The sequence below is a fragment of the Monodon monoceros genome, unplaced genomic scaffold (genome assembly GCF_005190385.1).
Source record: "Monodon monoceros isolate NGI ecotype Baffin Bay Population unplaced genomic scaffold, NGI_Narwhal_1 Super_Scaffold_21, whole genome shotgun sequence".
NCBI classification, from domain to species: domain Eukaryota; kingdom Metazoa; phylum Chordata; class Mammalia; order Artiodactyla; family Monodontidae; genus Monodon; species Monodon monoceros.
Genome location: NW_021703778.1, coordinates 126410834 through 126434341, shown reverse-complemented (window position 1 = coordinate 126434341; position 23508 = coordinate 126410834). Strand labels below are relative to the sequence as shown.

Sequence of the window (23508 nt, the reverse complement as noted above, 5' to 3'; positions counted from 1 at the left end):
AGGCCAGAAACTATCAAACTCTTAGAGGAAAACATAGGCAGAACACTGTATGACATAAATCACAGCAAGATCCTTTCTGACCCACCTCCTAGAGTAATGGAAATAAAAACAAAAATAAACAAATGGGACCTAATGAAACTTCAAAGCTTTTGCACAGCAAAGGAAACCATAATCAAGACCAAAAGACAACCCTCAGAATGGGAGAAAATATTTGCAAATGAAGCAACTGACAAAGGATTAATCTCCAAAATTTACAAGCAGCTCATGCAGCTCAATAACAAAAAAACAAACAACCCAATCCAAAAATGGGCAGAAGATCTAAATAGACATTTCTCCAAAGAAGATATACAGAATGCCAACAAACACATGAAAGAATGCTCAACATCATTAGAGAAATGCAAATCAAAACTACAATGAGATATCATCTCACACCAGTCAGAATGGCCATCATCAAAAAATCTAGAAACAATAAATGCTGGAGAGGGTGTGGAGAAAAGGGAACACTCTTGCACTGCTGGTGGGAATGTGAATTGGTTCAGCCACTATGGAGAACAGTATGGAGGTTCCTTAAAAAACTACAAATAGAATTACCATATGACCCAGCAATCCCACTACTGGGCATATACCCTGAGAAAACCAAAATTCAAAAAGAGTCATGTACCAAAATGTTCATTGCAGCTCTATTTACAATAGCCTGGAGATGGAAACAACCTAAGCGCCCATCATCGGATGAATGGATAAAGAAGATGTGGCACATATATACAATGGAATAATACTCAGCCTTAAAGAGAAATGAAATTGAGCTATTTGTAATGAGATAGATATACCTAGAGTCTGTCATACAGAGTGAAGTAAGTCAGAAAGAAAAAGACAAATACCATATGCTAACACATATATATGGAATTTAAGGAAAAAAAATGTCATGAAGAACCTAGGGGTAAGACAGGAATAAAGACGCAGACCTACTGGAGAACGGACTTGAGGATATGGGGAGGGGGAAGGGTGAGCTTTGACAGGGCGAGAGAGAGTCATGGACATATACACACTAACAAACGTAGTAAGGTAGATAGCTAGGGGGAAGCAGCCGCAAGGCACAGGGATATTAGCTCGGTGCTTTGTGACAGCCTGGAGGGGTGGGATAGGGAGAGTGGGAGGGCGGGAGACGCAAGAGGGAAGACATATGGGAACATATGTATATGTATAACTGATTCACTTTGTTATAAAGCAGAAACTAACACACCATTGTAAAGCAATTATACCCCAATAAAGATGTTTAAAAAAAAAGAAGAAATGCTCATCTTTGGCTTAAAGGATTGAATGAGTAAGATTTTCTGCCCTAGAATGAACCCAGTCAGGGTGCAGTGACTATGGCCTGTTCCATTCATGCCTGGTGGTTGGGTTAGGGCCGAATCTATTACTGAATGGCTTAACTGTAACGGTAGGCCAGAGACTAGCTAGTTGCCCACTAAACCCATTTCCTCCTCTTGGGTAGTCACACGTATTACATTTTCTTGCCTCCTCTGCAGTTATGTCTCATCATATAGCTGAGTTCTGGGCTCCTACATGCTGTCCTTCATCCCCTTTCTCCATCTACTAGCTGAATGTAGAGGATTTGGAGGTCCTAGAAAAAGATGGAATACATGGAAGGGACCTGGGTCCCAGAATGACCATGTAGGAGTTTTTCTGCTGGCTAGGAACATACATTTTGAGTATTATGTGAGCAAGAAAGTACTATTGTCTAAGCTGATGAGAATTTAGAATTTATCTTTTACAGCAGCTGACATTAACCTAATGAATTCAAGCATGTAAGCTTATGTTTCCTAAGGCCATCTCTACTACAAGAAAGGCTGGGAAATTTTGTCCTTTAGTTGGACATGTTACCACTTCAAATAAAATTGGAGTTGTGTTGGTAAGGAAAAGGGGAGAATGGGATATTTGGTGGTCAACCAACAGTCTCTGCCATGGTATGTAATAGTTCACATATTGCAGAGTGAACGAGGAAAATGAAGACTAAGAAAAGATCATTGAATTTGGCAAGTAGGAAGTCACTGATGACCTTCAAGAGCCCAGAGTAGAGCAATTATCAGATTGTAGAAGATGAAGGAGTGCACGGGTCATGAGTCACTGGAGCCAGCAATTCGTTTTGGCTGTGAAAGGAAAGAAAGAAATTAAAAGAGCAGAGGGGAAAACAAAGCCTTTTTCAAACTGGGGGAAAATTGTTCCTATTTTGAGAGCTCACAAAGGAGAGAGTAAAGCTGCTGGAGAAGAGGAGATGATTGAGGGAGCAAGACTCAGAGATATTGGGAATGGAAATAGTGGTGAAGAAGTGAGCCCTAGAAAGATAAGATCTTCTCCCATGATGGGAGTTAAGAATCTGAAGGTGGTGTATATGGAGACAGAGATATTTTGAGATGAAAAGTAGGGTACAAGATAGAGCTGACCCCAGAGAGCCTCATTCATTCATTCACTAAATATCACTGGAAATAAGGCTGTGAACATGAAAGATATGGTCCCTGCCTACGTGGAATGAGGATAGATGACCATTGAGCAAAAACTTACAATTAAATAAGAAGAGTGAGGTGAGGAGTTTGTCTGGAAAGTAAGGAATGTCAGGGGTATGAGGAATTTGGAGAAGGATGGAGGAGCCAATGTGGGGAAGGCCCTAAAGCACCACTAGGAAGTGATGGGGTGGTGGTCATGGTGATGGTGGTTGACAGACAAGAGTGAGAGCACAGCTGAAATTAGCATGAATTCGTAGTTCGTCCTTTAGCACAGTTTTTTACTTTCTCAGCATTAACACTCTGTGACCCCAAGGCAGGAAAGCAGAGGAAACACATGGGTCAGTCCAGGGAGTATTCTGTCTCCAATGTTAAGTGTAGTAAATTTTGGAATAATGGTCCAAATAAGTGAAAATTATATACAATAACCTAGTTAAAAGCCATTAGTTTTATTATTTTTGTATAAGTTAGTTAAAGAGAAAAAAAACACTAGTAAGGATAAATTACACTTTAGAATTTAGTGAACATTAATTTTTATCATACATGAGTGAATTTGAGCACAACTTAAAAGTCCATTAAAGAATTCTTAGCTCCTTTAGCTTGGTTTGGAAAAATTGATTTTAAATTGAATTCCCACTAATTACTGTAGTAGAGATGAACTGCTCACTATACCAGTTTCCTCTTTTCCCCAGGCACACAGCTAAATGACATTTCCCAGCCTCCCTTAAATTTGGATGTGGCTGGTGGCTGAGGTCTGGCCCATGAAGTGGAGGTGGAAGTGATGTATGCTACTTGCAGATTCAGCCTATGAAAACTTAGCCATCCATGATCCTCCAGTTACTTTCTTCTTTTGCCTACTGACTGAATGCAGTACATCCAGTGGAGGACTCTGAGGCCCAGGGATTAAAGGAGCCAGGGTTCCTGAATTCCACATGGAAGGCTGCCTGCTGAAAACCCAACTGAACTGTAAATGTGCAAAGGAAACCACTGTGTCAGGCCTGTGAGATTCTGAGGCTTGCTGGTGATAGCACCTAGCTTCATCTAACTAAGAAAATTATCAATCAGATGGGAAGTTGGATTACTTAATAATAATGCAGTTTTGTAGTCTGAAATACAGTCATCCCTAGGTATCCATGGGGGATTGTTCCCAGGACCCCTGCAGATACCAAAATTCGAGGATGCTCAAGTCCCTCATATAAAATGGCACATTACCTGCATATAACCTATGTACCCCTCCTTCATATTTTAAATCATCTCTAGATATCTTATAATACTGGATACAAATGTAAATGCTATATAAATCATTGTAAATACAGTGTAAATGCTATCTAAATAGTTGTTTGTACATGACAAATTCAAGTTTTGCTTTTTGGAACTTTCTGGGAAAAAATTTGTTTTTTCCAAATACTTTCTATCATGGTTGATTGAATTCGCAGATGGGGAACTTGCAGATACAAAGGGCCAACTGTATAGCAAGCCCTTCCCAACCTCAAATTTCTTTACACGAAATTTTAGTACAATTTACTTAATATCTGTCCTAAAATTATGAAAATGTTGGATAATGTATATGTGGATTTCAAGTCACTAATATTGAAGATGAATGGGAAAATTGCTAAGAATAAAGGGAGGTGAAGTATCTGGCAAAGGCTGGGAAGAGGCCTTTGGAATGCAGCCATGGGAAAGTAAAAGAATCTCAGGCAAGGCCCTCCTGGGTCTTGCACCTGCATTCCTGACACCACAGTGGAGAGACAGCTGAGCTGGCCTGAGCAGCAGTGTGCTGATGCTTGCTGGAAGGAAGTTTTCAGGGGAGTGCCAAGTTTTTCAAATCCTAGGAACAGGGAAAGGAGTTTGAGAAATACTCCTGGGGGCCAACCTGGAATTCTATACCCAGTGAAAATATTCCTGAAATCAGAGACAAAACAAAGACATTTCTCAACAAAGAAAATCTAAGAGAATTCATTGCCAGAGGACTCACTCTAAAAGAAGTAATAAAGAGAATTCTTCAGGCATAAGGAAAGTGATCACAGACAGAAAAAACAGAAATGCAGGAAAGAAAGAGTAAACACTTGGGTAAACCTAAATAAATACACACTATACAAACAACAATCATAATGCCTTGTGTAGTTTAAATATATATAGAGCTAAATGCATGACAACAATAGCACAAAACGCATGGGGATAAATGGAGTTAAAATGTTTTAAGGTTTTAGCATCATCTAGGAGGTGGTAAAAGTATTAATATACACTATACAATAATAAGTCAATAATGCATGTCATACTCCCTAGAGTAACAGCTAAATAATAGTAAAAGAATATATAATTAATAAAGAAGAAAATACAATAACATATATTCATCTATTTCAAAAGGGAAAAAAAGAAAAAATATAAAATATGAAAATATGAAAACAAATAGTGAGATGGTAGATACAAATTCAAATATACCATCAATAATATTAAATGTAAGTGAACCAAAGTCATTACAGACTTTTAGTTTTGAAAAAAATTAAGCTGCTTCTCACTGGATAGAAGCACACAGCACATAGTAGGTACAGTGGAACTAAGCAAATTAGGAATTTATTTGTGCATCATTTATAATGAATTTAAAAGTAAAATTTTTTTTGGAAACTACAGATAAACCAATCATCTCTTCTGCCTCTTGTTTTTCCAAATTAGGTCTTTCATGTTTTGAAACATCAACTGGCAGTGAAGAGATAGAATGAATGAGAGGACACTACACCAAAAAAGGGAAAGGACTTACATACAACTCTAAAAAATTGACTTCTATAGCTTTTGTGAAAGGCTGGTGCTTAACTATTGAATAAAAACCAGGTAACTAATATTTTCAAGATATTGAAAAAAAAGAAATTAGAAGTTAGCACATCAATTCACATCAGTTAAATGAACATTAGTAAGGCTTTTGAATGTAGGTTCTGGGACTCATGGCTAGACAGAGACCATTTGGGAGCAATCTTCACTGCAGGTTTTTCAAACTTGGACTCCTATTCATAAGCCCAAAGATTAACAAGCTTGTAAGAACTCTTAATTTTACATTTTTATTTAAATAATTTTAAACATTTATATAAATCGATTCTGGCTAGTCAGTGTGACCTAGTACTGTTCCCATATGTTTCTGTTCATAATCACATGGTCCCAAGGCCTTATGATGTCATGGCACAGCGTAAAAGAAATGTTTCACACTTGTTCCAATAAAGAAAAGCTGTGGAAGCATCCCTCTACCACATGGCACATAGTGATATAGGCCGACAGAATCCAATAGAACCTTCAAGGCAATAGTCAATTCCATATTCATATTTTGAATAGATGTTTTTTGTACAATAGATCTTGCATACCAACTTTGCAAATTCAATCAGCAGTAAATGCAGTAGTAAAAACCCAATGAAGACTTCTCTGTTAAATTTGTATTTTAGGGTACACAAAAAAATGGGCCATCAAAATAATAGATCTGTGGCTTAAAATGAGTTCATTATAAAAAGGAAAAAGCAACAACAAAAAGTACTGAAATAAAAGGTAATTACCTTTAAAAAAAAAAAAGGAAAAAACAAAACATAAGGATGATAATGGTTCATCACCTTGAAAACAAAGTTGTAGGGAGCTATAGCTGTGCTCCCTTCTCTATGGTCCAAATGGGAGCTTGGCAACAACCGTAGGAACGTCCCAAGCAAGCAACCACAAGCATTCATGCCTAGGGTATCTTGACTCAAGGGAATCCTTGATGTTCTAGGGAAGATCAAGAGCAGCTGACGGGAGCATGCCCAGACTCTTTGGGTCCTTAGGAGATTGAAGAAGGGTGAATGAAACCTTGTTAACCCTGAGAGGTCAAGGAAACCAAGAAACAAAAATGTTTCCTCTTGGGAGCTGCTTTCTATAGAACAGCAGCAAACTATTTAAGGCATGTAGGTAAACTGAGTCTCTGACCAACTCCAAGAAAAAGAACAATAAACCTAAACAGCCAAGCTTTCATGGAGAGGAAAAACAAGTGAAACAGGCTCTAACACACCAGAGGCACAGACGGGGAATGGTGATAACAACAAAAATAATAACAGCACTTAAGGAGATTTGGGTATAGCTCAGAAAAGATTTTCTGAAATTAAAAACATGAGTGTCAAACAAACACAACTTAGTAGGTGAAGTGAAAGAGAAGTTGCTTGCTTTTGAGACAGAGATGCTTTCTTTGCCTGTCTCGTTGTTTATTCAAAAGTTCAGATCCTTTTGTGTGTTATGGTTGGAATTGATCACAGCCTCTTTCTGGACCCCATCATGGCCTGAGAGATTTGGTTTTGGACTCTAACAGTTCTCTGTATCGACTCAGGTATATGTTTCAAACTTCTTTTGCTGTTCCTAGGATTTAAAAAAACTTGGCACTCCCCTGAAAACTTCCTTCCAGCAAGCATCAGCACACTGCTGCTCAGGCCAGCTCAGCTGTCTCTCCAATGTGGTGTCAGAAATGCAGGTGCAAGACCCAGGAGGGCTTTATTTGAGGTTCTTTTACTTTCCCATGGCTGCATTCCAAAGGCCTCTTCCTATGCTCTGCCAGATACTTTACCTCCCTTTTCTCTTCACAACTTTTCCACTAATATTAATAGTCCTTAACATTGGTAATTTGCAATCTACATATATTGACCCAAAGTTTTAGAGTTCTAGAACTTATGTTTGTGTTTTTTATACATTCCAGTCCTTTTGTGAAGTTCTCTATCCTATCATGTATTTTACTGAACATTTTAATCACAGTTACTTTAAAGTCCATGGCAGATCATTCTAATACCTGAGTCATCTGTAAGTACATTTCTATGGTCCTCTTTTTCTCTTGGTCCTGACAATTTTTGATTAAATGCTGAGCATTGCGTAAAAATACTGTAGAAGCTTTAATGAAGTTATCTTTCTCCAGGGAGGGTTCACGTATCTTTTAGAGGATAATTAGAACGAGGGCAAATTACCTTAATCCATCAGGGACTGAGCTGATTTGAGGCTGGGTTGAAGTCTTTTTGAAGCAACCTTGGCTGAGGGAGTGAATGGGGGCCGAAATCTAGCCTGTAACTCTGCTCCCTAAGCCATGATTCCTATTGTGCTGTACACCTGCCGAAAAAAAGCGTGATCTTTTCAATTCATACAAAAGTATGCGCATGGGCTAAGTAGTCGCCCATTTTCAGCTCTTCTCATTACTGTCGCTTTTAGGGAAAATGGAAATGTAAATGTGTAGGCAACCTCAGTTATGGTTACGGTCTTCCAAAACTTGTAGTTCTGAAATTCCAAGAAACTTATAAGGCAAATTAACTGAATAGAGCAGGACCAGTCCATTAAAAAACCATGAAAGTGGCATTGTGATGCATCAAGTCTGCACTTTTAGAATAATTTTGTAAAACAAAACAAAAACATTGTCCTGAGATGTTTAGATGTCTAATTAATTCAGAGCAGTATTGAGTGGCAAGTATCAAGACAAAGGGGCCAGGATACAGAATAGATGCTTTCTGAAGAGTGATAGGCAAATTTTCTCTAAAATCCCACAGGTATGTTCAGTGGACATTTATAAACCTTCTTGGTTTCAAGATGATGGGAGCAAAGAGAGTAGCAGACCTAGTAAATGGTTAGAACTTCTGCCAAAGCTAGACACCAGGCTGCCTCATCTAATACGGTGCTTTCAGCCTGGCCCACAATAGACATACGCTTGTTCAAATTACTTCTTTCCTTATTTGAATCACTTTATTTATGGATATTTGTGCCCCCAAATCAAAGGTATTATTTAGAAGTAACTCTTGCAGTATGTTTTGACTAAAGGAAGCACCACTTGATTTCACCCCAAACAACTTTGCAATTATATAATATTTTCCATGAGTTAGTAAATTAGGGTAAGTGACATGAAGCAGAAACAGAAAGGTGCTGTAGCCTCTATTGCGTTTTTCAATTGTTTATTTTCAGGAGATATTTATTGGTAGCTTCTAGCATGTATACTTGCACATTTATGCAAGTTCATACCAGCAATTTATGAATTTCCAATTAGACATACCTAAATATGAAAGAAAGAAGTCTGCAGAAAAAGTCTCTTTCATGATTTTTCCTTCTTCCTTAATGTATGTGGCTGTACCCTATCCAGAGGTCTTGCCCTGTGCCCTGCTTCATTTCATCTGGATATGCCCCTGATAACTAAGTCACTGTAAGTGGGAATACTCCTTCGCATTAGGCCTCTTCTGTCCTGTTCCCAACTGTGACCTGTAGGTCTGGCATCTGACATGGGAAAGGAAAAGCCCTAAGGGCAGCCAACATGACTCTCCAACTGTTCTATCTGAAGTATAGTTTATGGTAAAAGCTACACCCTTAATCCTTTAGGGCCCAAGATTTTAGAAATTCGAAGACATTTTTCCTCAGAGCTATAAGCTCTAACATAATTTCAAAATCCTCATTAGAAACCAAAAGCCAGGCCTTACTTTCTTTGTTTCCTGGCCGTCATTGTTACATCTCTTCCCTGAGGCAAAGATAGAAAGCCCTGTCTGTTCTGGGGGACGGGCCAGAAGTACAAGACTTCAGAGGAGCTTTGATACCACATTAGGTGTCATAACAGTTACAAATAGTTTTACAACGAATACCCTTCATAATCTGACCAGGCCTACTTTTTTTTTTAAAAAAAACCTTATCACTTATTCCCTGCCTTCCCTTACCCTGCCATCCCCACCCCAGCCTGCCTGCTCACTCACCATGTACCCTCTGGTCCAGCTGTATAGGACAGCTTTTCATTTCCTGAGCATGCTATGCACTTTCATAGCTGTATTCTTTGCTCATGCTGACTCTGCCTAGAGTGTTCTTTCACCCTGTTACTCTTTCCACTGCTGAAAGCTTACTTATTCTTTAATGTTCAGCTGATATATGACTTCCTTGGAGAAGTCTTCTGGCCTGTACCTCATCCTGGGTTCTTCCTCTATGCTTTGCCAGCAGGTAGTTCCTACTGTTAAAAAAAAAACGCATGTATCAGATTATTTATGGGCAGCCCAACAGCCGTGGATGGGTCTCCCCCATAGAACTGAGCCCCTAGAGAGATGGAACGTTGTTCTGGGCCTCTTTGAACCCCTAGTGCATAGCACAGTGCCCAGCACAGGAAGAGCATTCTGTAAACAGAGAATACTTAAATAAATTAAAGAATGAATGGGAAAAAAGGAACAAATCTAGATAAGGGGATGGTAACAATGGATTTGATCTTAGATCCATTAAATTTGAGGATACCAGTGGGACATCCAGGTAAAGATTCTCCATCATCTAAGTTATCGCCGATATCCCTCCAGGATTCATAGTGGTTGCTACATGTGTCTTAAAATGATGCTAATTGGACCCATTCAGGTTTAGAACTGTATCAGTTAGGTTGTGGTAAGAAAAAGACACCATCCTGGCGTGGACATACATACACTACCCAGTGGAAACTAGATAGCTAGTGGGAAGCAACTGCATAGCACAGGGAGATCAGCTCGGTGCTTTGTGACCACCTAGAGGGGGATAGGGAGGGTGGGAGGGAGATGCAAGAGGGAGGAGATATGGCAACATATGTATATGTATACCTGATTCACTTTGTTACACAGCAGAAACTAACACACCATTGTAAAGCAATTATACTCCAATAAAGATGTTAAAAAAAAAAAGAAAAAGACAGCATCCTTAAGTGGGAAAATTGAAGAGGGGTTAATGGACTGCTTGCAAAGACATTAGGGGAAAATAACAGGGATGTTGAAGCACATCCTACCAATACATGTCTTATTCCTGAAAAGGCAAGGAGTGGTTACTGGAATTTACAAGACTGGAGCTTATGGAGTTATGGTTGTCGTTATAGCTGTAGGAGAAGCTGCTGGAGGGAAGCTGTGGTCTTTGGTGGAGGGATGCAGCTGTTGCCAGCCTGCAACCACACAGGAGGGAGCCGAAGGAATAAATACCTTGCCCTCTCTTTTCTACTTATCCCCGAACTGCTGCCAGTCCTTTCCATTGGCCTAACCCTACTGGAAATCAGTGGGCAAGGCTCCTGTTTATTATCCATAGAGTGAGCTCTGGATAGTAAACAGGATCCCTTCTGGGGGCTGGGACAGGTAGAAAAGTGTGGAGAGGGGATCTGGAAGGCAACCTGAGACCATCTAGCACAGAGGCTCTCTAAATCAGGCCATCGTAGCTGTTTGCAGCCCTTCTACATGCTAGCCTTTATTGGGGCTTGCCTCTTGAGCATACGCCATTCAAGGTTCCAGGGCTCGGGCTGGACAGACAAGGTGATGAGCTACAAAGCAGGGACCTCAAAGGGAGGAGCTGTAATTGAGTATGGAAGCTAGAAGTCAGAGCTGGCTAGAGAAGCGATACCAAGCCAAATCTATGCAATGAGACCATTTGAGGAATGAGTGAAGGAGTTAGAAAGAGCCGGAATAAGCAGGATGTAGAGGGCTGGAGTGGTGGGAGTGTCTCATTCAGGAAGGGAGAACAAAGGAGGTGAGTTGTTATAGGTGAGCTCTTACCTGAGCAAGCATCACAGCAGGGTGAGGAGAGGTGCCAGCCTCCTCAGTGAATTATGCCAGGCCAGCCGCAACACAACTTTTGTTGACATTCCACTGACTGTTTCCAATCACGACCACAATTCTTAAGTCTCTGTCTCCAGCCCAACCTACCTCTTTCAGCACTGGACCTGGCCCCTACTTCACCAGGGTGATGGGGGTCATCAGAAGTAGGCTTGCTCAACCTCTCCTCACTACCTCCCTTCCTGTCTTCCTTTCCTCTTGCCTCAGAGAAAAAGTTTTCTTTCTTCATCTCTTCATCTTCCCCTGCATCCTTGATCTCTTTATCCCCCCATTCCCCAAAAGGACTCTGGCATTTCAGTTGTCTTCTCTCTCTAACACTTTCCATTAATGTTCCTTCACATAAATTATCCCGAAAAACAAAATCACAGACTGATCACTCTTTTCCAGCTGCTGTCCTCTCGCTCCTTACCTTGGGCATCAAAACCCTAGAAAAAAATGGCTCATGGTCGCTGCCTCGCAATCCTACCACCTACTCCCTCTTTACTCCTCTGTGTTTTGGCTCCTTTGACATTGCTCCCGAAGTCTCCTGGGGCCAACTAATCAGCCCCTTAAAACCTTTCTCTCCGTCTAGGGTTATGAGTTATCTGAGAGATTTATAATTATGAACAACGCTTGCCTTCTTGAAACTCCTCCCTTCACATCCATGACCCAGTGTTCTCCTGGACCTCTGCCCACTTCCCCTGTAGTCCCTCTCCCTTCTCCAGCAATGCTGGGCCCAGGGTGCAGCTCTGGAATTAGACTTCCTGGGTTCAAATCCTGGCTCAGGCACTTCCTGTTTGTCATTGGATCCTGCTGTACCTTGGTTTCCTTGTCTGATAAACAGAAGTGGGAATGGTAGCTGCCCTTTTGAGTTGCGTGAGGATTCAATGGTATGATGAATGTAAAGCACTTTGCAGGCTGCCTGGCTTTAAGAAGTACTGAGTTAGCTGTCAGCATTTATATCTCTCCCCTCTTGTCTCTGATATATTTTCTTCCACCAGGTGTATGTACATATCATTTCTTGGACTTTCTTTGTGCTTTGCTGATTTTGCTTACACCATTGCCCCTCCCAGCTTCACCTATTGAAATCCCTCTGCTTCTTTAAGAACCACTTAAATGCCACCTTCTCTGTGAAACTCTTCCAGGTCACTCAAGCCAAAGCTAATTTCTCCTCCAATGAAATCTCATAGTCTCTTGCTCATTCTCCTGGCATTTTCTGCCTTGTATTATAATTTTATAATTTATCTTCCTTACAATATTTTAAGTTCTTTGATTGCAAAAGGATACCTAGTAGGTGTTGAGTAGTAGGTGGTCATGAAAACATTAATATGGGGCCATGTATCCTAATCCAGTGAGGAAGGCATTATATTAGATTCAGTGGAAATATCTTTATAAAGAATATATATGATCTCAAGGGAATACTGAGCAGAGTTTGCTTATATGATCCTGAAATAAGATTGCGTGGGAAAAGCAAAAGAATGAGCACATGGATTCTTCATATGTTTTTAATGAATATAAAACACTGGGGAAATATATAGAAAACTGGAGGTTGTAACCTCAGAAAAGCTATTTTATTTTTATTTTTTTTTTGCGTTACGCGGGCCTCTCACTGTTGTGGCCTCTCCCATCGCGGAGTACAGGCTCTGGACACGCAGGCTCGGCGGCCATGGCTCACGGGCCTAGCCGCTCCGCGGCATGTGGGGTCTTCCCGGACCGGGGCACGAACCCGTGTCCCCTGCATCGGCAGGCGGACTCTCAACCACTGCGCCACCAGGGAAGCCCTGCTATTTGATTTTAACACACATAAGAATGAAGTGCTGAGCTGAAGTTGTTTAGGAATTAATCAAGTAAAAAAGGAAAATTTATATATTGAGTCCATGCCTGTTCTCAGAACCTCAGGAAACTACTGAGAGAGTTTGAATTTGGCTCAATATGAGAGAAGGAAAGAGAGATAATGGTACAAATCTTGCACACAGTGGGTCTTTGTTAAATATGAGTGAACAAATGAGTTAGGAAACGAATTTGTCAGGGTTAAATCTTATTGCTTTAAGATGACCATATTCAACAAGAGTAGATGGAATTTAATGAATTTGCCTGTGTGGCTTTGACAGTGAGCTCTTTTCACTCTGCAAATATTTGTCACTGATGCACATTTTCTCTTCAATGTTCCCTCTTCTCCTGGATCCTTTCGAGATACTGCCGTAATGAACCTAGAGATGATCATACTAAGTGAAGTAAGTCAGACAAAGACATATATCTTATGATATCACTTATACATTGAATCTTAAAAAAAGATACAAATGAACTTATTTATAAAACAGAAATAGACTCACAGACATAGAAAACAAACTGATGGTTACCAAAGGGGAAAAGGCAGGGGGAGTTTGGGATTAACAGGTACATGCTATTATATATAAAATAGATAAACAACAAGGACCTACTGTATAGCAGGGAACTATATACAATATCCTTTAGTAACATATAATGGAAAAGCATCTGGAAAAGAATATATATATTTATAAATATATATAGCTGAATCACTTTGCTGCACATCTGAAGCTAACACAATGTTGCAAATCAAACGTACTTCAATTAAAAAAAAAAAAGATACTGCCATAGTTTTCTTCCTACTTCTCTGGCTACATATTCTCAGTTTCTCTTCCTCAGCATTCCATTCTTGGAGTGTGTCTCTTCTCATTTTGCTCTCTATATCCTTTCTACATGATCCATCCATCCATGCCCATGCTTTCAACTCTCTTTCGTATGCTGATAACTCTCAAATATGCATTTCCAGGCTCCAGACACACTTATCCAGCCAACTATCTGAAGTTGTCACATTTCACTTGTCACATACTGAGCTGAACTCATCCGCTTCCACCACCCAGCATGAGACTGAGATACATGAGCCTCTTAGCTAGTTATTAATTTGTCCCTCCATGTCACCCTTTCAATATTGATTGATTGATTGTATAATTTATAACATATAACATATTAGTTTTAGGTGCAACCTAATGATTCATGTATATTGCAAAATGACCACCACAATAAGTCTAGCTAATATCCTCAACTTTTATTTAGAATAGAGGCTGAGAACCTTTGAGAAAGGCAGAGAAAGAATTGTCAGTGTTCCAAAGCCCCAGCTTCTCTTCTATTTTCCTGACCAAATCAGCTTGGTCCCAAACTTGTATATTGCATTAAGAAAAGCAAAACCCATGGGGCTAATCAGAACCTCCCTCCTTAGGAGTCAGTCCAGTGACTTGCCACTTTTACTAGAGTGTTCCATTGCAGGGAGTGGAGTCTTATCCGCATCTCAAGTGGCTTATCAGACTATTCTGTACAACTACATGTAGTAATCTCTTCAGTAGAGGTTCTGACGACACTTTCCTCCATCTTCTTGTATTTCCAGTGATCTTTAGAGCTATAGATAAGTTCTCCAGGAAGCTACCCACCTAGAATAACTCTGCCCTGACTCAAGGCTCACTTTCCTGTAGCATTAGCAATCTAAGTAAATGGTACCACATTACGTATTTTCCCAAGCCAGAACACCAGATATCATCCTTATTTCTTCTTTCTCTTACTCAACCACCAAATCAGATCTGCTTCTTAATTTCTAAAATTAGCCCGCCTTCTTATTTCCAATAATTTATCCATTCAGTCTCTTGAATTCTTGTGCAGTGATACCATCTGTGCGTAATGACAGTTGTGTTTCTTTCCTTCCAATAAGTATGCCTTGTTATCTTCTCCTCAGACTGCCAGTAAAGTGTTAAATGGACACAGTGATAGCCAGCATCTTGGCCTTATTTCCTTTTTGAAAGGAAATATTTCTAATGATTCATCATTAAGTATAATGTTTGCTCTAGGTTTTTGGTGGATACTCTTTATTAAGTTAAGGAAATTCCCATGTATTTCTAGCCTGCTAAGAGATTTTTAAAAAGGCTATACATCTTTTATCAAATGTTTTTCCTGTATATCTTGAGGTGATCATATTTTTGGACCCACATAAATCAGAAAGAATCATTCTTCTCTGTTCACTAGGAGGTTGGTCTAGATTTTTCTTTCCTCCTGTTGCTCTTGTCTAGGTTTAGTATCAAGCATTTACTTGCCTCATAACGTGAGATGGGCGAGTTGACCCCCTTTTTGACTCATTGGAACAGTTTGAAATGTTGAGATTATGTATGTGTTTCCTAAAGTTTTACTAGAACTCACCTATAAAACTGACTAGATCTAAAGTTTGTTTGTTTCTTTTTTGTTGTTCTGGAGGTAGATTTTACTTTCTTGAAAAGCTCTAGGCTATTCAGGGTTTCTTCTTGAGTCTGCTTTGACTAGTTTTTATAGGAATTGTTCCCAAACCCAAGCTTTCAAATTTATAAACATAAAAGTTTTCTTAGTGGCTTTCTCTCTCTGAATGTGATATAATTTACTTCTTTAACTGCTCGGTACTCTTCAAGAGTGTCAAGATCATAAAAGACATGTAAAGGTTAAGGAAATGTCACAGACTGGAGCAGACTGAGGAAAAAAAACAATTAAATGTAATTTGGGGGCCTGGATAGTATCCTGGAACAGAAAAAGATCACTAGTGGAAAAATAGGTGAAATTTGAATAAGGTCTGCAGTTTAGTTAATAGTATTGCACCTATGTTAATTTCTTAGTTTTGATAATTGTACTATGGTTATGTAATATGGGGAGAAGCTTGGTGGAGGAACTCTTCTATTTTCAGCAACTTTTCTGTAAGTCTAAAATTAGTTTAAAGTAAAAAGTTGAAAAAAGAGATGATTCTGGTCACCATGTAGAAAATAGACCAGGGGTGGGGACAGACTGGACACAGTGAAAATAAGTAGCAGTTCAAGAAAGGTGGTTTGGCAGAGTAAAGATGGTAGCAGTAAAAATGAGAAGTGGTTGATTAATTTTTTCAACTACCACGTCTGTACCTCTGTCTCATTTTTTGTTTCCTAACATTGTTTATTTTACTGTCTCCCTTTTTAAATTAATAAATGTTACTAAAGCTTTATTGACTTAGTAGTCTTTTCAAGGAACTAACTTTTGAAAAAAATTCTTTTAACTCTTTGTTCACTATTACATTCATTTCTGTTCTTTATTTCCTCGATAAATATTTGTAGAGCTCTTACTATATCCCAGGCATTTTCTAGGTGCTATAAATAAATCAGTGAATAAAAGTGACCAAGATTCCTGTCATCAAACCCATCAAGTCTTAAATTCAGAGGAGCCCAGCAGCAGTGCATAGTGAGAGGGCAATGGTACATCTGGGATCAGGTCCAGGTAGGACCAGAGGGCATGAATAAGCTGTATGAGCAGATAGTCCAGAGCCCCATGTCACCCCACAGTTGCACCAATGCTCCTGCCTCAGCTCATACTTGTGGCCATATGGAGAGATCCTTGTGAGCAGCTAAAGGTGGAGACATAATCCCAAGCTTGTTTTACAAATGAGTTGGCTTGGAATATTGTGTAAGCTGAAAATTATAGCCACATTCAGGAGTTGCCTTGAAAGACATTAGAGAGTGAAAATCTTCCCAAGGAAGGAATGTGAAAGGTGCACCTGGTCATCTACTTTGTGCTGGAATGGCCTGAGGTGAGGATGCACATAGATTCCCGTGCAGTGGCCAATGTGCTGGCTCTCTGGACAGGAAATGTACTGGAAAATCTGGTGTAAGATGTATGGATGGACTGATGGGAGGAGGCACAAAGTGTGATGATCTTTGTGTCACATGTAATGCCCACCAGAAAGCATCCCCCATGGAAGAGACTCTGAACAATCAAGTAGACAAATTGGCTCAGCCAGATGGCATTAGGGAGAGTTCATGATCAGCCACCCCAGAACTGGCTGATGGGCACACGAATGGAGTGGCCACAGTGATCGAGACGAGGGCTATTGACCTGATTTAGCTACTGTGGCCTCTGAAAGTCTGACCTGTTAGCAACAGAGACCAGTGCTGAGCACCTGGATATGGTATTCCCTGAGAAGACCAATCAGCCACCTGGTGGCAAGTCAATTACGTGAGGCTCCTTTCATCCTGAAAGGATCAGTGACTGGTTTTCACAGGGTTAGATGCTTATTCTAGGCATGCTTTGCCTCGCCTGCCCATAGAGCAAGCCTCAGCCAGCATCCTTATTTGGGGGCTTATAGAATGTCCGATCCACAGGCATAGGATCCCACGCAGCACAGGGGAATCATTTCATAGTAAAGAACATATGGGAGTGAACCCATGCCCATGGAATCCGTTGGTTGTATCACAAACCACATTTCCCAGAAGAAGCAGGCCTCAGAGAATTCTGAAACTGTCTTCCAAAGGCACAGCTGAAGAATCAGCTCAGACACAATACTCTGAGAGGATGGGGCATTATCCTTTAGGATGCAGCATATGTGTTAAGTCAGAGACCTCTGTATGGCACTGTGTCCCCATTTGAAATAATATATGGGTTGGGGAACCAAAGAGTGGAAGCATGAGTGAACCCCCCACCCCATCACTCCCAAGGATCCACTGGGAGGTATTGTCCTTCCTGACGCTGCAATTCTGGGATTTGCAGGGTTAGAGATCCTGGTCTCCCAAAGAGGCTCCCCCTTGCCAGGGACTATGGCCACCGTCAAAGCTCTTTGGATTTCTTGTATCCAGGGCCAAGCAGGCAAGGAGAGGTGTCGCTATCTTGGCAGGAAGTGGAGCTGCTGTTACACAAGGGGGCAGGAGGAATACTTGTGGAGCTAAATGATCCACTGAGGAGCCTCTGGGCACTCCCAGGCTCCTTGTTACTTGTGAATGGACACATGCAACTACCCCAACCTGAGAAGATGCCTCAGGAATGAAGGTTTGGGTCACACCACCAGGGAAGCCACCAAGACCTGCTAAGGTGATAGCTGAGGGCAAGGGAAATTTCGACTGGATAATGGAGGAAGGAGATGATGAGTATCTGTTATGCCCTGGAAACTACTCCAATTCCCTCTCCTCTAAGTTTTCCCTTAAGACTGGAGGCCATGGGAACCATGGAAGAGCTGCTCCCCAAACCTACCTGGAAAAGTAGACCTATGTAGGTTAAAGGGTGGACTGTGGCTGCCATGGGAACAGACCAGATCTCCTGCTGTGGGGAATGTTCCTGACTGACAATTCCTCTGTATCTATCACCACGTTCACACAGAGGCTGTTACAGCTGTGATGGAGCACAGCTGGGTACTAGGGCAGACCCATTCCTGTAGGGCATGGACTAACTCTGATGGGAAAGTCAAGGACTCCCCATCAGCCTGGTCAAATTTTCTTGGAACTGAGCTGCAGTTTGAGACTCTTCCTACCCAAACCTCCCTCCTTCCTCCTCTGTTTTCATAGGGGTGTCATCATGATCTGAAGCCTCTCTCAGCCTACTCCTGCTTTCTTTATGCTTCACAGCATACAAATCTCTTGCACATCTAATCCCATCTTGGTGTCTGCTTCTTGGTATTTAAGGCCATCAGACTGGGTGAGATGCTCAAGGTTGTGAGTGCAGATAGAAATGGGAAGGGAACCGAACTCCGGGGCTCTCCAGCACTGAGTGAAAGAGAGGGAAAATGAACAACAGAGACCAAGAAGAGGTGGCCAGCAAAGTAGAAGAAAAACCAAGAGAATATGATGTCCTTGAAACCAAGTAAAGAAAGTGTACCCGAGGAAAGGAATGATTGACTATGTCAAGGATGCTGCCAGATTGTGTAAACTAAGGATCAGGGGTTTAGCAAGATGAAGCTCATGGTGACTTTGACAAGAGCAATTTTAGTGAAGGGTGTGGATGCTGCCTGATTGGCCTGGGTCTAAGAGAGAATTGTTCCTGTTGCACAGAGGAACTGAGAAATGGGGGAGTGGCTGACAGGAGAACTGAGGTCAGAGAAAGGATGCTTAAGATGTTCAAGATAACAGCATATTGGTGTGCTGACAGGAATGACCCAGTAAGGATAAAACATTGATGACGTCAGCAGAAAGTGAAGCACTGCTGGAGTGCTTTTGAGTAGCTGAGAAAGGATGAGGTCACTGAAGGGGGAAGCTCTTCAAAGAGTCTTCGCTCCAACTCCCTGCTTCTCCCAGGCCCACGCCTCGCCTGGGGTTAGTTAAGCTCAAGTCCCTGAAATAGAACAAAATTTCCTCCCCTTTTAACTGAGTGTTGCATCAGCTGAGGCACTCACCGCTTGAATTTTCAGTTCCCTCTTTGTGTTTGTAATCTAGCGATTTCACTTAGTCTTTTGTGACTTTTGACTATACGTTTAAACTAATTTTAAAACTTTAACCCATTTTATGTTTTTGTACCTGGAATTTTTTCTGGTTATCTCAGTCTGCCATCTTACTGGAAATGGGAATCTCCTGGAGTGAGTTTTTTCTCAAGTGCAGATCTTATTAGGGTACTACTTTGATGGTTTACAGTTACCATAGGAATAAGATCCTGGCTTTTTATGATGACATTAAAAACCTGTTTTTTTCCTCTCTGGCTCCTAGCTGTCCATGTCTTGCAGCCTCAGGAAACACTAAGAGGTCCTAAGACTCACCGTGCTCTCCAGTGTCCCCTTGTCTTTGCGTATGTTGCTCTCTTCCCTGGAAAGGCATCCCCCCTTCATGTGTTTAAAGCTTGCTTACCCTTTAAGATCCATTTTGGGAGCTGATGCCTATGAGGAATGTTTCCAACTCCCCTTATTCCCGAGGCTAGTTTAAATGTCTGTCTCATGTGCTCCCACACCCATAGCTCTGGGAAAGCTTTTCACCCTGAGAATCCTTTTCTATTTACTTCTGGGTTTCCTCTGTCCACCCAGCTCCTGGCTGCCTCCAGTATTCCCAGTGCTTCCACATCCTTGGCATACAATACCTTGGTAAATGTTTGTGTTGGGTGCAATTAGGTTTTCTGTATGGGTCACATTAAGTCTCAAAATAGTTTCAAATTTCTGGAGAGGGAAATATATCTTAACAATTTATTTGTATAAAATATATTTTATTGATTGCTAAAGCCTTTATACAGCATTGGCATAACTCAGAGAAATAAAGAATGTTAGAATTTCAGATCTGGAAAGAATCTAGAGATTCTTAGAGATTACTTAACTCACCTCCTTTATTCTCTGGATAAAGAAATGTTTCTTTGTACCAGTTTCTGTGTCTATCCACAGTGTTTGAGGATGCCTCTGTCTGCTCACACTTTCTCCCTAGAAGGAGTATTTTCAGTGTCTTATATCTTTGATAGCAAATTGAGTACATTTGTATATGTTTGTTGGCAATTTAGCTTTCTTCATTTTTGAAATGTCTGTTCATATCCTTCTCCCAGTTTTAATTGGGATGTTGATATTTTTTATATTTATTTGTAAGTGCATTTTATAACTAAAGATATTAACCCTTTGTGTCTCACATACATTGCAAGAGTTTTTCTAGATTTGTTTAACTTTCTTTAGAGTGTCTTCTTCTGTACCAGTGGTCAAATATGTCAGTTATCCTTTTGGGTTTCCAACCTTGGTGCCATTCTAGTAAGGACCTTCTTCACTCTAAGATTATAAGACTGTTCTACGTTTAACATAGTACATTTTATTATTTTTTTTTTACATTTCAGATTTTAGTCCACCTAATTTTTTTTTAATGTGAGAAAGTAATCTAACTTTACTTTTTCTCACATTTTTTAGTGAATTGCTCCAATGCCCTTTTTCCAGTTTTAAATATTACTGATTCAAAATGAAGGCACTGGCAAAGTTTCATTAAGAGCACAGAGCTGGGGGGCAGAGAGGTCTGGATTTGCTTGCTGAGTGCTAGCTCTGCCTCTTCCCTGATGTTGTGAGGTTTTAATGGAGACAGTTTATGTGTGGCACTGGCACCCAAGGGGAATTTACTAATGTCATCATGTTGGGCACCTTTATGGCTTAGTAGTAGTAGCACTAATGGATTTTTTTTCTTTTTCGGACTCTATTTTATTCTGTTGATCTGTTTGCCAGGATTGTAGTGCTTTAATCTTTTGCAGTTTGTTAGAGTATTTTATTATCTAATAGGCAAAATCCCTTCTGTGGACTTTAACTTTTTGTAAATAATTTTAAACATCTTTTTTATTGCACATATAACAGTGCTTTTCATTGCTTCCCTTTTCTTGTCATTAGCTATTATAAAAGCATCTTAACGTTTTTTAGTATTTTGAGATTTACTACTTAGGATTTTAGTATTCAGGATGTAATTCTAATTCAGAATTTTAAGAAAATATTGCAGACAATGGATTTCAAAGAAAAAGTTGAATGGTTTAGGGTTATTAGGATTGGCTTGATGTATCATGAAGAAGAAATTAACTTGTTATTTTCCATTGCTTCTGAGAACCAAATGAGGAAATAGGCTTAAATTGCAACATGGGTTTTTGTTAAACAAAAAATTAAAAAAAACAAAATGTAAGTCTGGCTAGGGAGTGAAGCATACTGCCAAAGAAAATGATAAACACTCTTCTTGGATTTTGGAACATCTGGTTCTCTCTTATTTCTCTCTAGAATCTTGTCCTGTGGAGGGGAAGGGAATGAATTCCTGCTGATTGCTTAAGGGGCTTTCTAACTTTAGGATTACATGAATGTTAACCTTTAATGCAAGCTATCCCGCATTTTGCGGACTTTCCATGCATGTCAGGAACCAAAGTGCCACCATTCTCAGCAGAGAGTCTAGTTCAATCATAGTTTTGCACAATAATGTACGTATCTTAAAACACTTATTTTTCTTTGTTTTAATCAATTTCTCTTGACTTGTCATTAGTATTTCAAGCATACTGCTGAATCATTATCTCTCTCTCTTTTTTTAAAGTCTTTATTGAATTTGTTACAATATTTCTTCTTCTTTTTTTTTTTTTTTATGTTTTGGTTTTTTGGCCACAAGGCATGTGAGATCTTAGCTCCCCGAACAGGGATCGAACCCGCACCACCTACATTTGAAGGTGAAGTCTTAACCACTGGACCTCCAGGGAAGTCCCCTGAGTCATTATCTCTTAAAACATGTCTCTTCCCTTGTTTATTTTCTCACATGCGCCGTGGAACAGGAAGCAGCAGGAAACGATCCCTCACTGACTACTGTCATTTAGTGCTCTGCAACTTCTTCTGCTATTTTTTTTTTTAATTCACACACACACTCACTTTATTAATGCTCTGCCCAGTCTAAAGCACATTACTGATGCTGCTTTACATTTGAGGAAATAGCAAAATATCACCAGTGAGCTGGAAACAGAGAAATAATGGAGACTTAGGGCATTGCAGTTTCCAGAAATGTCTTAGTTTTCCAGTAACTTCATTGCTTTGGATTAACATCAATCAACCAAATATTTCTAGAGTTAGTCTTATAGTGGGTGTTGTGTGAGATTCAAAAGTAGTATTTATTTATTTAGTTATTCATTCATCATTTAGCAAATGTTTATTGAGAGCCACCTGACAGGTGCTGGGGATCTACTGGAAAGAAATTACACATAAAGGTTTCAGTCTAGCCAGGTTGGCAGATGTAAGTGTTATGAGTGCTATGAAAAAAAGAAAGGCAGTCAAATTTATTTATTCAACATACCTTTCTTGACCCACCTCTGCTTCGTGCAAAGCATTAATGTTACATACATTGGGAAGTGGATCAGCAGAGGCTTCCTGTGAGAGGAGTTGAGCTGCCAGCTGAAATGTAGGGACTTTCTGAAGTCGTAGGTGAATGAGTTGCCTTTGTAGTGTGTGAGCCAGATGTCACCAGGGAAGCACTGGCAGAAATTTCCCTCCTGTCTTCCTACTGCCTGCCACCCTGAGAGCCGCACTTCACATGGACTGCCATTTCAAGGGAAGCAGCAGGAGCAACTATGGAAGCCACCTGAAGCTGGCAGGTGGAGAGGTCACCAAAAGAACCTGCAGTGGCTGTGGAGGGAAAAGGAGGCAGAGAGAGAAATCCTCCCAGCCACGGAAGGTTCTGAACAGGCCCAGGTGAGGGTCTCTATAGCCATGTTCCTGCTCTGTGCTCTGAAAATGGGAATTTCGATATCTTTTCCAACTTAGGTCTAAACCCTAAATCACATCAAGAACCATGCCTTCCCTCCCCTCAACCAACCATTCATTCCAGCAGCCATCAAATCAATCAGCCAAAACCTCACGTTTCTCACATTGGCTGGCCTTTCTCGTCGAGCTCTTCCTCCATTTCTTTCCCCTTCTGGATGGTTTCCAACCTTGGATGCACATTGGAATTATCTGGGGGGTACTTGAAAATACTGATGCTTGACTTCCATCCCAGAATTTCTGACTTAAATGGTCTGAAATATGGCCTGGGCATCATGATTTTTAAAAGCTCCTGAAGTAACTATAATGTACTAACAAAGTTGAGACTCGTTAGTCTGAACAATAATGTGATCAGTGCACCATCTAATTCACCAAAAGAAAGAGAGCGCTGCTAATCATGTTCATGTGTTTGTTGGGAAAAAAAAAAATCACAAAAGCTTAAATTAGAACCATAGGGGTTTTTTTGTTTTTCTAAATTAATTAATTTATTAAGTTCTGGCTA

At 40.3% G+C, this 23508-nt stretch overlaps 1 pseudogene; it reads left to right on the top strand.

The window, feature by feature from the left end:
* The window catches only part of LOC114903905, a 43266-nt pseudogene that overhangs the window by 18593 nt on the left and 1165 nt on the right, over positions 1 to 23508 (top strand).